The sequence below is a fragment of the Haemaphysalis longicornis genome, unplaced genomic scaffold (genome assembly GCF_048455015.1).
Source record: "Haemaphysalis longicornis isolate Haplotype H1 unplaced genomic scaffold, Haemaphysalis longicornis Haplotype H1 scaffold_64, whole genome shotgun sequence".
Taxonomy (NCBI): domain Eukaryota; kingdom Metazoa; phylum Arthropoda; class Arachnida; order Ixodida; family Ixodidae; genus Haemaphysalis; species Haemaphysalis longicornis.
In genome coordinates this window covers 574,212-589,566 of record NW_027526415.1, presented here as the reverse complement: position 1 = coordinate 589,566, position 15,355 = coordinate 574,212, and positions in this window count along the sequence as shown.

The following is a 15,355-nucleotide window of genomic DNA, read 5'->3' as shown; positions in this document are numbered from 1 at the left end:
ATAGCACGTTTCTCGATAAGGCGCGTTGGCTAGGCCGACACGACGACGATACGAAGGCGAACCGGACTTCCGAGTTGGCAGACCGCCTTGTCCCACGACGGGGACTGCGCCAAGAACACGTCGGTTGATCGAAAGTCCGCGTGGTGTGACTGACCCGCTGACCGAAAACGCCGACAATACCGATCGGTCGAAGGCCTGACGGGTCATCGGGAATCGATCTAGAAGCGGAAACTGCGTCCCGACAACATTCATACCGTAATGAATGCGGCTGTGTTTTGTTAGTTCCTGGAGGGTAACAAACATAGCAAGGGCGATGAAGCCCATCACTAATGCGATCCGTATGTCGGCTTACGAAGCTTCGGCCTTTCGCTGGCGACAATTCATTTCCCGGAGTTCCAAATAAACTACATATTCCTGTGCGACCAGCAGTGCTTGCAGAGCGTATAAGCTCAGTTGAGACCAGAAGAGGAGCTAAGGTTTATTAGGCAATAAGGCATCAATATAAACCAAATGTTTTAGCGTTAAGCGTAGAACAAAATTACGGGAAGCACTGTTCCCGCAGTGTGAAATCACAGTAGCAGCCGAGCAGACATTGCGATCGCTGTTCTGCCCGAAACACAGCTTTTGCTGGAGATCAGCTATGTTGGGAGCTCCATGAAACCTTAGAGTGCGAGACTGTTATTCAAGAAATGTCAAGTTAACCAGCCAGACATTCTGGTAATCAGCTAGAAAAGAGGGATATGACACAAATGGTGGGTGTCAATCGAGTATACAGGTTATTTGCTCAGATACGTCCGTTGTGTCGTACCGTGGCGCAGTGGATTAGAGCCCCGCGCTCACTCCATAAACGTGCCAGGTTAAAATTCCGCAGGGCGTTGCTTTTTCTTTTTTTTCTGCGTAGTTTTTTTAAGTGGCGTAGTTTGGGAGTCGTATTCGCGAATCCAAAACAAAACTTTTTGGTCGAAATATGGAACGACCTTATCAAACGTCGATGCATCGTTTAAATCATTGGCAGGATTTATTCAATTATCAACTCGTTCTTTGTTTTATAGAAAAAGGCAGTTATGCTTTGAGATGAAGAAATACTGGTGTGTGTATTTCGAGAAATTGGTATGTCTTTGTATAGAGTAAACATAGTTTCCTTCCGACCACACAAGGTAGGCTTAAAGCGGGGGGGTGGAGGGAGGAAGGGAGGGGGAATAGGCGGTGAGCCCGACCATGGGCTGCGCTGCGAAGCGCGTCTCCCGGAGGTTGGCTTAGGGATTCTCGCATTTGTCGTAGGCTTCCCTCGGGCTCGCTCTCCCTGCTGTTTTTTCGAACTCGGTTGAATTTTGATTCGTGTCCATGCAAGGTTTTGCCTGCGCGTATCTTTTTATCGAGTACACTAGCTCAAGGCGTGATTACAAGTGCCGTTTTTGATACCACTCCGACAAAAAAAAAAATGATTGCCGGCGTCGCCCCATTCTTTGCGAAGCCGGTTCAGTGCGGAGCACGAATAGTCGAAAGCTAGGCGTCAGCTTCTGCTTTTTTCAGCAATCTTTCAAACAAAGGAAACAGCGAGGTGGTAAACTGATAACAGCGAGAACGCAAGACGAAAAGAAATTCCAGGCTTCGGGTGTGTAGGCTTTGGCAGAACGCATTAGGATTCCCGATAATCGTATGTAAGAAGATAGTAAAACAATTTTTTCTAACCTTGCCGAACGCTTGAATGTATTGTATCGCATCACTTCACGTTGTCATGGCACGATAGTGTGCCGACACGCACTTAGTGCCCCAAAAAATGTAGGTTGAGTTCCAAATAACCTACTTGGTGTATAGGCGCCTGCTGGTTCAATACTAGACTTTTAACCGGAATGGAGGTTTATTGAGGTAAACGTTAGCAATTAAGAACGATACCAATAACGTGGTCGGTTCGAGCTCGGAGGTAGTGCTCGTAGTATACAGCGCAGGGCGCCACAATCGCTTCATCTACAAAGTCATGATGTTTTCAACCTCGTCTGATATTATTCGACCAATTATCTGCATTTACGCTATTATAACGATTACAAAATCTGCACTGTTGTGGAAATGCATGGAGTTATACGGTTTAGCTTTTTCCGTAATTTTAAGTATTTTTCTTTTTTCTTAGTTTTTCAAATTTTGTTTCTTCAATTATCCCCATTTACGCTATTATAATGATTGCGCAACTTTCGCGGTATTTGCATTTTTGTGAAAATGCAATGCGTTACGGGGTCCTGGCTGTGATGGTACTCGTCGAAGAATGCTCCGCATAAAAGCCTACCAGAAGTTGGAGGGACGAGAACGATGGTACAGCGGTTGTGAAATCAAGGATTGCCTACCATACAATGGCGCCCTTGTCCTATCCCAAAACAGATCTCTGTTTAGCGATACGCCATTGAGATAGATGTATAAAACCAACGCAAAGACGCCCACTAGAGCGCCCGACTTAGGGGCACTCTCTGTTTAGATTTTCCTGGCCGGCTCATTGCTTCCAATGGGCACAACAGCCCGTGCAACAATGCGACTTCTTTGTATATAGTGGCTCCCAAACTTCATAAAGGATTTCGAAGGGGAGACATTTCGGTAACGGACGTGGAACGACACTTCTACTGGCCTAACACACACGCACACACACACACACACACACACACACACACACACACACACACACACACACACACACACACACACACACACACACACACGCACACACACACACACACGCGCGCGCGCGCACACACGCACACACACACACACACGCGCGCGCGCACACACGCACACACGCACACACGCACACATGCACACGCACACACACGCACACACACGCACACACACGCGCGCGCGCACACACGCACACACACGCAGACACACGCACACACAAACGCAAACTACACACCGTGGAATCTAGAGGCTGCTTGAATGATGATTCAACTTGGAAGCTCAATTTTCTCGACAGCGGCTGTTCGTTTCACATGAAAAGCACGTCCAGTTGTCGTTCGTCTCCTTTAAAGTTACATCCCAAATTTTTTATTTTGTTTATCTTTTCCCACTTCCCACTGTGTATACCCTAGTTTCAAAGTGGTGTTTCCCTTGCGATTCCAAACGTTTGTATCCCGCCTTCGAGCGTTCTTCTCCCGCGAAGCTGAGCTGGCAACGAAGACTCTTTGTAGGCTAGTCTACCGCACTGCTGTCACGAGCCAATGGCTGGCTTCAAGGTAAGGATACAAGTTAGACTTTCTTTGTCGTCCCAACTTTCGTGTACAGAGGCCTGCATATACGGCATCAACCTATATTTCAACGGTGGTGCAACGTGGCAGTGGTGCGAGTGTGTTTTAACATCAATAGGTGTGCAAAGAAAAGAAAATCTGTAGATACTCTTTAATGAGCATTGTCAGGGTGTTAACCTCTTCTCAGGGGTCTCGTATGCGCACATACATTATTTTGCTGGCCTTGGAGGCCCCACACACCAGGCCATAGGGACTCTTTTTAAAGCGCCCTTTATAAGTAAGAGGCCATCGGACGCTTTAACAAGTCTCTTGTTATTCATTGCGTCTTAAGTTATGGACAGACGGACAGACTTCGAGAATGCCTAAAGATTAGTAAAATACCATACTCCAAAACTAAAAACAAAAATTAGCATCCCTTCCTAGAGAAAGTTTAGAGAAGCGCGAAAGTTTTTTTACATCAAACCTGCGTCGAAGTGCGTCAACACCTTCACTGGAAGTGCGCCCAGCCGATCATCAAACTGTCAGACACAAATCGCAAATGAAGAACGAACGCATGCGTCGATTTTCGACGCGCTAAGTAAACTCATCTGCGACCGATCTAACGGTGTACCAATGCGGGGCTTATGAGATAAAGGTTTACTATTGTACTCCTTCTTTGTGATCGATGTGTGCATTGTCTTATCTAGAATCCTTACGATTTCGCGATGTTAAAGCAGCCGTTTTGACACAATGGAAGCCCGGTTCTACGCATGCGCCGTGTGTCCTGAGATCTTATCAGAGCTTTTGATAGGCCAACCGGTCTCTGGGGAAATGCATGAGTGTTTTGACATAACCGCCATCGGCCCCACTAATAAAGCATTCGCTTTAAAAATTCGAGACCATTCCGCCGTGCGAATGTGGATGACCAGCAGAGCAGAGAAGCCTTTGCCACCTAGTGGCGGTGGTCACAATGGCCCTGTTGTCGGTAATATATACACTGATCGACATACTCACAACCAGGGGTTTCCCAAGGAATCGAACCAAGGGGAGGTGTCTCAATGACTAGGGGAAGGAGGGGGCGGGGCAAGGGAGGCGGGAGGCTTGACAAACTATACAAACTGTTTTTTGTGTATTCCACTAGTTGAAGGGACAGTGAAGTGAATTTGTCAAGCTCCCGTTTTTGCTTGCACTGTGTAGACTGGCTCAAATTAGCACACTTTTCATCGTTTATCCGGTTGACAAATCGGTAATTATTTTACAAAGCGCGAAAGAAGAAAAACTACCATGCGCGGTTTGCGGCGGCCGCACAAACTAAGCTGTGACGTTGGGAGGAGGGGGCGCCGTGATTGGACGATGCCCAAGGTTAGCAATCAAACAAGTTTCGGTTTCGGTCTGTAAAACAACATGTTTGACATTCGATGGCGTCGTTGGATGGGCATTCTCAATATCCCAGTTATCGTAGTACCGCGCTTATGCCATGCTGTCGGCTGTAAAATGCATAAGCCTCCCAGGACGGCTTGGAATCGTAGCATTCACTATCTGAGGCCTACGCAGTGCATGAACGCCCTCCGCGTCCCCGCAAACGCTCAAATGCATGCGCTTTTCCCCCATATTTGGAGCTTGCCTCGCTCATGCCTGTATCGTAAAAAGCGTGTTCGCACCAGGCCAAGGGTCTGTTGATTCTGGCCTGTGCCCACTGCCCGCAAGCAGTCAGTGCTTATGGCAACAGCACGCCTACGAGAACTCGCTAGCGCGCCAGTGCCAGCCTGCGCGGGTTCTGTGGACTAGTTCATGGAGCAATGAACGTTGCGGCCCAAAAAAAGGTGAACTCAGTATAGAAAACATCGGCGAAAAACGAAAAAGAAACCTCATAAAAAAAAAAAGCACGTACCCGCGGCGATTCGAACTTGTGACTGGCAAAACACTCGCGGTGACGTACCTAGCGCACCAGACGACTAGGCCACAGAGGGCCGCTGGCTTTAATGAAAAATATTAGGTATAAATGTATAACCAGTTTACACTTTTATTTAGTTTTAGTATTTCAAGCAGCTTAGGTGACTATTTGTTGTATTGCGCTCGTGCAGTAAGCGTCCCCCGAGTTTCCACAATAGCTCACGTCTAGCAATTGCATTTCGTAGACGGGAAAGCGTTCGCAGATGCGTAGTCGTGCTGCTGACCTCTGTGCTTGTTCACCCAGCGCAAAAAAGTACTTCCCGCACCCTAGTTTTACGCTGTACGGTAACAATATCAGTTGATTTTATTTCCTTAGTACCTATATTGACTTCGCTCACTCTTCTCCCCCTTCAAGATTCCTTATATTTTCCTACTGGCATACCAGTCAGCGAAGCGTCGCATGTGCGCTTGTGCAACGCTTGTGTGAAGCGACCTTGACTTGGAGCTAGATACAGTGTACAAACTAACGAAGTAAAGAAAGGCGCATTCTTCCATTCCCAAACGTGTTGTGGCTTAGTTTTAACTGATCGAACGAATTGCGACGACCCGTCGGCGACCGGCGGACTAAACGGTGGGCCGACTGACTCGGTCGCGGAAAGTCGGCGAGCCGTGCAGTAGCGCAGCCAATTGTCAGCTCCTCTCCTGCCGACGTCACACGAAAACGCCACAGAAAATGGGCGAGCGTAAAGAGAGGAGGACAGCATTTTCGAATTGATTTTTCTACTAAATAAATTCGCGTAAACGCACACAGAGTGGTCGAAACAGGGCCCAGGGACTCCGGACTACAGTTTGCGCTCGTAATCCCGCATTGTTTACAAATCACTTCAGTGTCCCTTTAAATAATAGCCGTCTATTCACCAAATCCTCATCCCCATGATGTATGTTTTCCTTTTTCTCTATATATACACCTGGGAGGCGGTGTTTTCTATTTAATTTTAAAAAAACACTTATTTTTTTAGGATTTCAGTTTTTACCAAAAAAGGTCAGTATTTAGTTTTTAAGTGTCTGAACATTTTTCAACGTATAAAGACATTTTCAAACTTGTTGCCAGGGTCAAGGGCGAGATTTAAGTTTTTGAAACATGTTTAGGGAGTACACGAATTATGCAGCACTTATAAAGCGGGCACCGATTGCCTTTTGACAATCACAATTTATTAGAACGCCAGGATTGGCTTCCGTAGCCCTTCGCCTCACAAAATTGCCAATTTTAAATGTGTATATGTTCAAAAAGATTCTTAAAAGATTACAGTTCTAACAAACGAACGGCCCCGAATCAATGATGAAAGTAAATTATGTGTTTATACTACGCTCGGTTCAAGTCAAAGGTGGCCTCAGTTGAAATAGTTTTTGGGTGAGAGCTTGTAGATATCTGCATTGCTCGTACTTATTCGCGGGCTTGTTCTTGTTCTGTACCAGTGGGCTCTGACGAAGCACTATGCTGTTTATTGTAGTTCTTATCATTAGAAGCGGGAGAGCAACGTTAATCACAGGGGTTCTCTAAAAACAAGATCAATTGAAAACCGGACACACCACAATGGCCCAAGTAAAGACACCGAAAAAAATCTTCGAATATCGAAAATATGATTATCTTGTTCATACGTCTGCAGAAGCACATCAAAGTCTTTTTATAAAGCAAATGAAAGCAAACATTAACTTTCAAAATAATAATAGGGAAATGTATGCATTTTGAAAGACAAAAACCTTGTAACGGCGCTCCTTATTTACAACCTTATTTACTTTTTTCTGTAGCACTGCACAAGCAAACATTAGAAGTAAAATTTGGAAAATGTAGGCGTTTTTAAAGACACAAACCTCGTAAAACGCCGCTCCTTATTTACAAATATCTGGGATTTTTGCTGTAGCACTGCACCGCTTTTGCAATGAAATCATTAAAAAACACGTCCGTGCACGTCAGTAGCATCTCGCACGCCGGGAACCTCCAGACCTTCGGTAGTTATGCTCATTAACTCATTCACGTGGCTGCGAAGAAGACGGCTGCTTTCTAACGACAAAACCCTGGTGACGGCCGAAAAGAAGCGCTCTACAATGGCTGTTGTGATCGGAAGCAGCAGAAGATGTCAGAAGATGCCTCGCAGGCTGGGGAACATTGCAGCACAGTGAGGCTGAAGGAGCACAGATGATAAAAATTTAGTGGGCGTCAAATCTTCCTGAAGTCACCTGAAAATGTTGCACTCTGCGTCCAAGTTTCTCCCAATTTCTTCATCGTATCGCAGACCGAATGCTGGAAAAACTACAGCTTGTTCCTTTTGCGACAAGCACGCGTAAAAACGCCACAGCACTTTTTTTTATTTAATTTCTGCATAACATTTGCTTTATGTGTAAAACTTATTTCCAATATTGATTAGCGTTGTTTGTATTCAAAAACAATCTCCTTTTATAGTTTCGTGCCTCGAACCGCATCCCTTCCTCTTTTTTTTACGTGACGTCCACTGCAGCTAAAGCTTGCTATGAGTCTTCATATTTTCAGAGAAATTTGGTCCCTGGTTGGAAGTAAAGCCCCTTAGATTAGAGTAGACAGGTGCGTATTTTTTTTCTGTCACGCTTTAAATGGTAACGAGATATTTCATTCCTCCTTTTATTGGGGCTTGACAAAACTGCCCAGACGCTTAATACAAAAAATTGACATGAGTGAAATTCAAAGATTCAAGGAGGGGGGGGGGGGGTTAGAAGGTTCGAAAAACTAGGAGGGGTGTACACAACCCCTATGGTGTGTGTAGGTAAATCACTGCTCATGACTGCATACATATTCTTGGATAATGTCGAATCGTGCACGCACGCCACTCGGTGTTCGGTTTGGCCGGATCTGTGTGACATCGCAAGCCAAGCGTCTCCAAATCGAAACTCGTGAACCAAACCATCTAAGGGCCAGACACATCACGTTGAAATCACCGACTACGACGGCAGCGGTAGTGTCATCGCATGTAACCTGTGGTTTAGGGACAGTCCGACGACACCCATTATTCTTGTGAGATGCAAATGCGGAGTCATCCACGTCCAATTGAACGCCTCACACGCTTTGCTTCGGAATGACTCTGTCCTCTTGCCGCTTGACACGATTTGCTTCGCTAGAAACGTCCGCCTGACGCTTTCGAGTGGCTTCGATTGGTCTCCTACGTGTCGCGCCGCTGCGCACTCTATAACGCGGTTTCATTGTTCAAGCGCGTGAAATAAAACGCCTCGCGCTATTAAACGCCTAGTGTTTCAAAGGTATGTGGTACTTCGGGAGCTTTGCTGCGACGACACGACAAATGCACAGAAAGCTAGCAAATAGAGATCCACTGTAAAACACGAGAGGAGCAAACGCCTTAGTCCGTACGTACCTACATAACAATGCATCATAATCGTGATCGTCACCAACTCATCACAAATCGGTGGATGTCGATCGTGGATGTCCGGCTGTTCACTCTAACGAGGAGAAGAAGGACGAGGGATATTGCGATCGGACTCCTGATAACATACACTGGTGAGCAGCTGGATCACCAACCAAGGGAGCACCCAGTAACTCTTCACTGCTGACCGTAACCCCCACCTCCATTCTCCCTTGTAGAGAAACGAACATCCGTCCTTTCCGCCAGCGAGCAGGGGATTAAGCAGGCTTATGTTTGTGTGTTCATTTGTACTTTTGTTGATATGAACTAAAATTAAAAATCATTCACAGTGGTTGCGAAAGTGCGTCAGTGTTATTTTCCCTTTATTGTAGTAAGTGCACCGTGCACTTCCAGCGATCCCATTTCTCGTCTGCGAGTGTTAGGTCTCCTTCCAAACAACCAAAGCAAAGATTGTAACGGCACACCTTAGATCTCATAATTAGGAAAGCATTGGTGACAGCCCCATACCCCTCTTAAGAACTGCTGCAGCTTAGCTCAGCTCACCCTGGATATGCAAAACGAAAGCTTGGCTTAGCCTGGTAAAGTTTGGATTTCATTCGGTTAACCTTTGATTGAGCTGTATAATAACTAAACTATTCGTCCAAAGCCTGCCGTTGTCTACGGTTGTAGTCTCGCTTCCGGCGTTTTCCGAGCTGAACGGCTCGCTCTTCCTCGGTTTCCGAAACTAGCTTTGCGCGCTTGGCATTGTTTTTCATCAATAACTTTACTTTTAGAAATACATGTGAGTACAGTTGACATGGGGGCAAGAGATATGACGTGCAAGTACAAGAGCGCGTACAAGGCTTATTATTACACATGGACACACAGGCACATAGCTATGTAGGAAAAAAGGTCTTGGTTACAAGCAATAACATGGCTTGTAGTATGAAAAACAAATTTCACAATGCATCAAGGAAAAAAAAACGCAAATAACAGGTTGCGGACTGTGCGGTATATATACAAAGCATGAATCAGACGACGAGAGAAATCAAAAGAAAATAAAACGGAAATAAAGAGATGGATAAGGAAAGTACTGCCGCCTGCAGTATCTGGCGTGCGTGCCTTCAACGCCCACTTACCCCTTGCAGCGTGTGTGCTAGACGGGATAAGTAGGCGAGACAGACACGCGTTTATCTCAGTGGATGGCCTCCTTTGTTTTAAAGGAACTCGCCACCTGACCACCTTCAGCCAGTGTCTCGCGCAGTGTCTCGTCCGACTCGGGTCCCTCCAGCGCACTTGCCGTCCAGTTAACTTTTTGAACGAAATGGCGCCAGGTGGATTTTGGGCTCACCGAGCGCTCAACCGCGTCCTTCCGTGCCGTCTAGGGAGAGTGAAGGCTCAGGACGAGAACACAATTGCGAAGGACCGGACATTCCGCCTCCTCTCTTAGGTATACCTGAGGCTCGACCATTCGGAACCCTTTAAAGTGAAGCAGTTCACCGGGTGATGTCCGTGGGGTAGTCAGACGCCACTTTCCGACGACGACTGAAAGCCGACGATGACTCAAGAGAAGACGCACCCTGGTTCGCTCTTCATCCATGGCCAAGCTCGCAGGCACGCGGCGAGTAACGGGGTCAGGCGGCAACCCAGCTGCGGAGAGCGCATGCGCCAAGCCGGCAGCGGTGGCGCGGCTTTCGAACACGAACGTCGGCGGAGCTCGGCATGGCGAGTCAGGTGATTCATTGCCGAGGATACGGCGCACCTGCGGTCAAATAAAGGTCAAATTACCGGCGGCGGCGAAACGGAAAGCTTTTCTTGAAAACACGCCTTAAGCTAATGTGCGTGCCGGAGGCTGTCTCGCGCACTGCTGCGACGTACGCTGGCGTAGCACGGTGGTGCCATTCGCCTGAGTCCCCGGGCCCAACCAGTGTTTCCTGGTGTGATCAGGTTGCCTTCGACGGAGCCTCACATTACAAAACCAGCCGCTACACTCATCGCTGTTCTATGTCTTGTTTTTCCCTGTAGCGCTCGCACTAAAGCCACGCGGCCGCCGTACATATCCTGCTTTTAGTGTACGACAGCTAGAGATCACCAAACAGTCCAGGGCTAACAGCCGCCCATCTTCCTGCCTCTCCTTTTCGTTTTCTCCGAAACACCGGCGCCTGCCTACCGAATTTATCCCCTTGCTACACGATTGAGGATCCGGGAGAGCAGCAACGTTTCCGTTCATCGTTTTTCCGTAATCGGGCCGCGGCACAGGTTTGAGGGAACGCACCTATAAACGGGGGCAGGAGCGGGCTTAGAAGCATAATATTTGAGAAATGCATAAGTGCTGCAGAATCCTGTATAGCTTCCGTGCCTCTCAGAATAATAAAGCCCCAGAGAAGACTGATAAAGCTAACATAATACCGCCGACGCTCCTCCATGTTGCGCTCCTTCCCTTGTACTTTTTTATGATCCGATATTTTGGTCCCGGCATGGTATCAGCGAGAGGCGGCCATATAACCTGTCCCATTTCCGAGGTGCCGGTCTTTCCTCCCTAAACTTCCGTAGTGTATGTATAGGCTGCGTTATTCCTTACCGGGCTTAATACGGCTCGATAGGCTCGTGTACGGACAGCGTCTGAAAATTAGGAAAAGAGCACATACAAAACACTTTCTTTTCTCTTCTTCTTTCACGTTACGATATTTCCAAACATGTCTTGACTTTCTTTAGTTCTTTGGAGCAGTACAACCACGGCTTTTATCTTTCTTTCTATCACGACCAGTACAAGTTTTATACGCATGCTAACTATATATAAAACTAGCTGTATATTAGGCAACCCAACTACGAATGCATTGCTGATTTTCTGCTGTCGTTAGGCGGAAAATATTTTACGCCCCAATAAATTTGCATAGTCACTATGTGCACAGCCAAGCGAACTCGGTAGCACGGGCCAAAAACCAGCTTAAGGGGCAGGTGCGTTATTGATTAGCCCCTTTTTGCGCAAGTGACCCCCACAGTAGAGAAACCGTGTCATACGAAGAAATAAAATTGCAGAAAAATCATTCAATCCATTCGTAGCGTCACTGGGTCGCCAACTACGGAGCAGGACAGACACCAAAAAGCCGTTATCGGTCGATAGCTACGGCACTTCAATCCAGCTTCAACTACACAGTTCGGGTAAAAAAATACTGAACTCGAGCATATAAGGGCTGAAGCCACTTATATGCTCGGGTTGGTGGCGTCTCCTATCGTCGTCGTTGTTTCATGTAGCGACGGTATGAAAACACCTGGACACTCGTTTACCAACACCTCGCGCTAGAACGCTTTGTGCTGCAAAGATATGAGACTTTTGCAAAGCTGTATACCTGTACCCCACGGCGGTTTCAGCTCTGTGGCAAAAGCGCTAAGGCGCTAACAATACACTTCTACGACCCGCCGCGGCTGCTCAGTGGTTAAGGCGCTGCGCGGCTGAGCACGAGGTCACGGGTTCGATTTCAGGCCGCGGCGGTCGCTTTTCTGATGGAGGCTAGACGCAATAAGGCCCGTGTGTACAAGATTTCGGCGCACGTTAAATATCCCCAGGTGGTTTCCGAAATGTTCCCTGTCCGCTTTACAATCATGAAGCACATCCAGAAGCTGTTTGTAGAGAGGTTATAATTGGGGAATTATACTCAAATACCCACCGGCTCTCGACGCCAGGCCTGATGGGGTCGGGTGATCGGTCTAAGCAAGAAAAGGCATACTTCCCTGGTGCCCGGGCCTCGTTGATCACCGTATACGAGCCCCCAGGGCGAGGTGTGGGCATTGCACTGCGCTCGCGTTGAGCCCTGCCAGATGAAGGATGCAAATTGCTCAAATCCTGTTCAACGCAAGAGGGTGCCACCGCCTCAGCAAGCGGTGACTGCTCCTCCCACCGCTGCTTCTCCGGTGGCCATTCAGCGCGCGCCGTGTGGTAAGAGAGAGGCTTACGATCTTTGAATACACTTATGCACTGCGTGCATCGCTTGTCCCCAAATTTTACGCCAGTGAAGATAACTCGTTTTTCTTCACAATGTTCGATAGCGCACCGAGTGAGACTCCGAGTTCGTTACAGGATAAGCATAACGAAACGATCACGTGTCGTGTTTCAGCGAAGGCCGTTAAGACTGCGCGTCGTTTACGCTTCCTTGTTTTGTAACTCGGTTGTTGTGAGTCAGTGCTTATAAACCAAAATCACAGGATGTGCTCGTTTTTTACAACAGGGTCTTACGTCACAGTGTGGATGCAATGACGGTCTGTGCTCTCCGTTTCGCGCATGTACTGCAACAAAAAAAAAAAAAGGGAAGAGTTCGCATGGTGGCTCGAAAATACGTAAGCACGAGTGATGACAACAACAAGAAAGCAGTTCGATTTGCACCCAACCGTTGGCATTTTCTTCAGCTACATTACGAGCAGAAAGCGAAAGCTCAGGACTGCGTCATCGTATAAACGCGCTATGGTCGAGCGTAAGCGAGATATTTACGGCTCGGATCCGCAAGCACGCATATATACACATGCGCGCGCTCGAGCGACGGTTCAAAGGGCAAATGTTAAGAGGACCAGACAGCGCAAGACGGAGACCGAAGGGAGAAAGAGAAACTTGCCCTCCTCTCATCCTGTGCGCTATTATTTCCCGGCTTCCCTGGCAATTCGCCAACTCCTCCCTCCTGATACACACCCGGCGTACAAGCTTTTATTGATCGAGCCGGCTGATATGCAGGGGATCTTTGTTCCTCCCAGTGCTCCCGCTTTCTAACGCAGGCGCTTTTTCCTGATCCTTATACGAGAGGGGAAAGCAAAGGGCCCCCTTCCACAAGCCGCCGTGCTTGACTCAGTTCCTCGTCCTCCTCGCTTTCTTTCTCTCTGCCACCTCGCGTCTTCGCCCTGATCCGGCCGTCCGGCGTTTTCTCGGCCCGGCCACTCGGTCGTAGCACGCGGCTCTCCTCGTTGAGCTGATTGGGTCGGCGTCACGTCAGCCGGGGAAGATTCGCCGAGATTTGGCGAAGGAAGCGGGAAGGAGCCGCTGCTTCTGAATATGTTCATGAAGCGAGCCTTCGATCTGCAGAGTGCGGCTCGGAAACGAGCGATCAGTCTGTTTTTGCCCGATGTGCTGGTGGCGATGATTCTGATATGTAGAAGGGTAACTTCGCAGATGAACGGATTTCGAGTGACCTTGTCTTAGTCCGCTATGCTTGCCTTACACATGAATATGAATGACGAGCTAGTCCGTTGGCTAGCCACGTTGCTTAGAAAATTATGGGCAGTGTACAGTTGTAGTTTTGGTGACAGCTTACTGCACATTATATTTGATTCAAAGCAATGCTAAAGGAGAAACGACGCAGCGAGGCACGGGCTTGAAGGGCACAACTTCCCAGCGGTGGAACCATCGAGCCAGACCAGATTTATAAAGATCAAAATTTAATGGGGGAATTTCGCATCGATGTTTGGTTATTGCTACCTCGCATAGCCTGGATTTACAAAACATCGGCTTCCTTGCATGACGAAGGTGGCTATAATCTCTAGAAGAGAGAAGGGAGCCTTGCCGAGAAGTCTGGAGTAGTTGTAATTGTCTAAATCTTGCCTCCAATAAAAAGCTACCATTTGGACATTGCACTACCACAGGGCCACCAAGTGACATACTAGCTAATTGATCAGCCACTGGACGTGAGCTCACGCCACGTGAAGCACTCCCGCTTTTGTGGTCTTCATCGTCTTGTAGCGACCGGCGCGTCACGGGTCCACCTGCCAAGCCATATCCGTTCACAAGAAACACGTGGAGGCGGCCACCAGACCAACTGACGAAGCAGCGGAGGTCAAGCGGGGTTCGAGGGCGCGCTACAAGAGGATTTGCGTTACGCGGCTGTGCCGCCGGAAGACGACGACGAAAAGGATGACGACGATTGCTACTGAATAAATATCTATACATACTTTAATGGCCTTTGGTTTACAGTGTCGTTCAGAACGGCTTTGCACTGCGGGGTAGTTACTCCCGCTCTCCTGGGATCCGCTGTCAGTGTGGGAAGAAGCTTGGTCGACCCACACGCTGCTGTTTTTTCCAGGCTTGCACCACTGGTGCAGTCTGCGCCAATTTTTTTTCTGTTCAAGTAGTTGGCCCTTTTACCAATGACGCATTGCTTACAAGGCAGCAAGGGACCGAAATAATAGTAAGCAAGCAGTCATACTTCTTCCACACGAATGATTCTAAATTGACAACGAGGTGGGGAACTTCCTGCAGGGAATAATACACGTACTTGTTTTTATGGTGCTCGTTGAAAAGTAAAAGGGATCCACTAACAAGGACAGAAATGCAAATACTAATGGCTCAAGTACAAAAATACAATCACCCCGAAATGTTTAAGATACGATGTTATCGCTCACAATTAACCGTCTAACCGTCGCGAAACAGCCTCTGGTGTGAATATCCGCTTAATCGGGAGAACGTCTATTCCTGCAATTAGCGCGCAGGTTGTGCGCACGGTCCCTGGTCGCAAAGCTCGTCACAAGGCGCAAGCAGTCGCCACGGACACTTCTATGCGCAGAAGGGAAGGATAGTTGGAAAAGTGCACGCATCGGGAGCACACCTCAACTATTTCAATGACGTTGCGCCATGGTTGCGCAATGCGCACAGACCCACCACCTGCCATCCTGCGCGGAATCAGAATGGAAAAAGTCAGAACATGCTCAGACCCGTTAAAGAAGGCAGAGCATCGATCCAATTTGCGCTCAATCCGTGGGCTCGATTGAGACATCGACCGCGGAGCCTAAACGAGCTGCGAGGGCTAACGAGCACCCGCATCTCATGCTGGGCCAAACCAGGATGCGTTGAGTGGTGAGGTCGGCTGGCAGGGACGTGGCTTACAACGG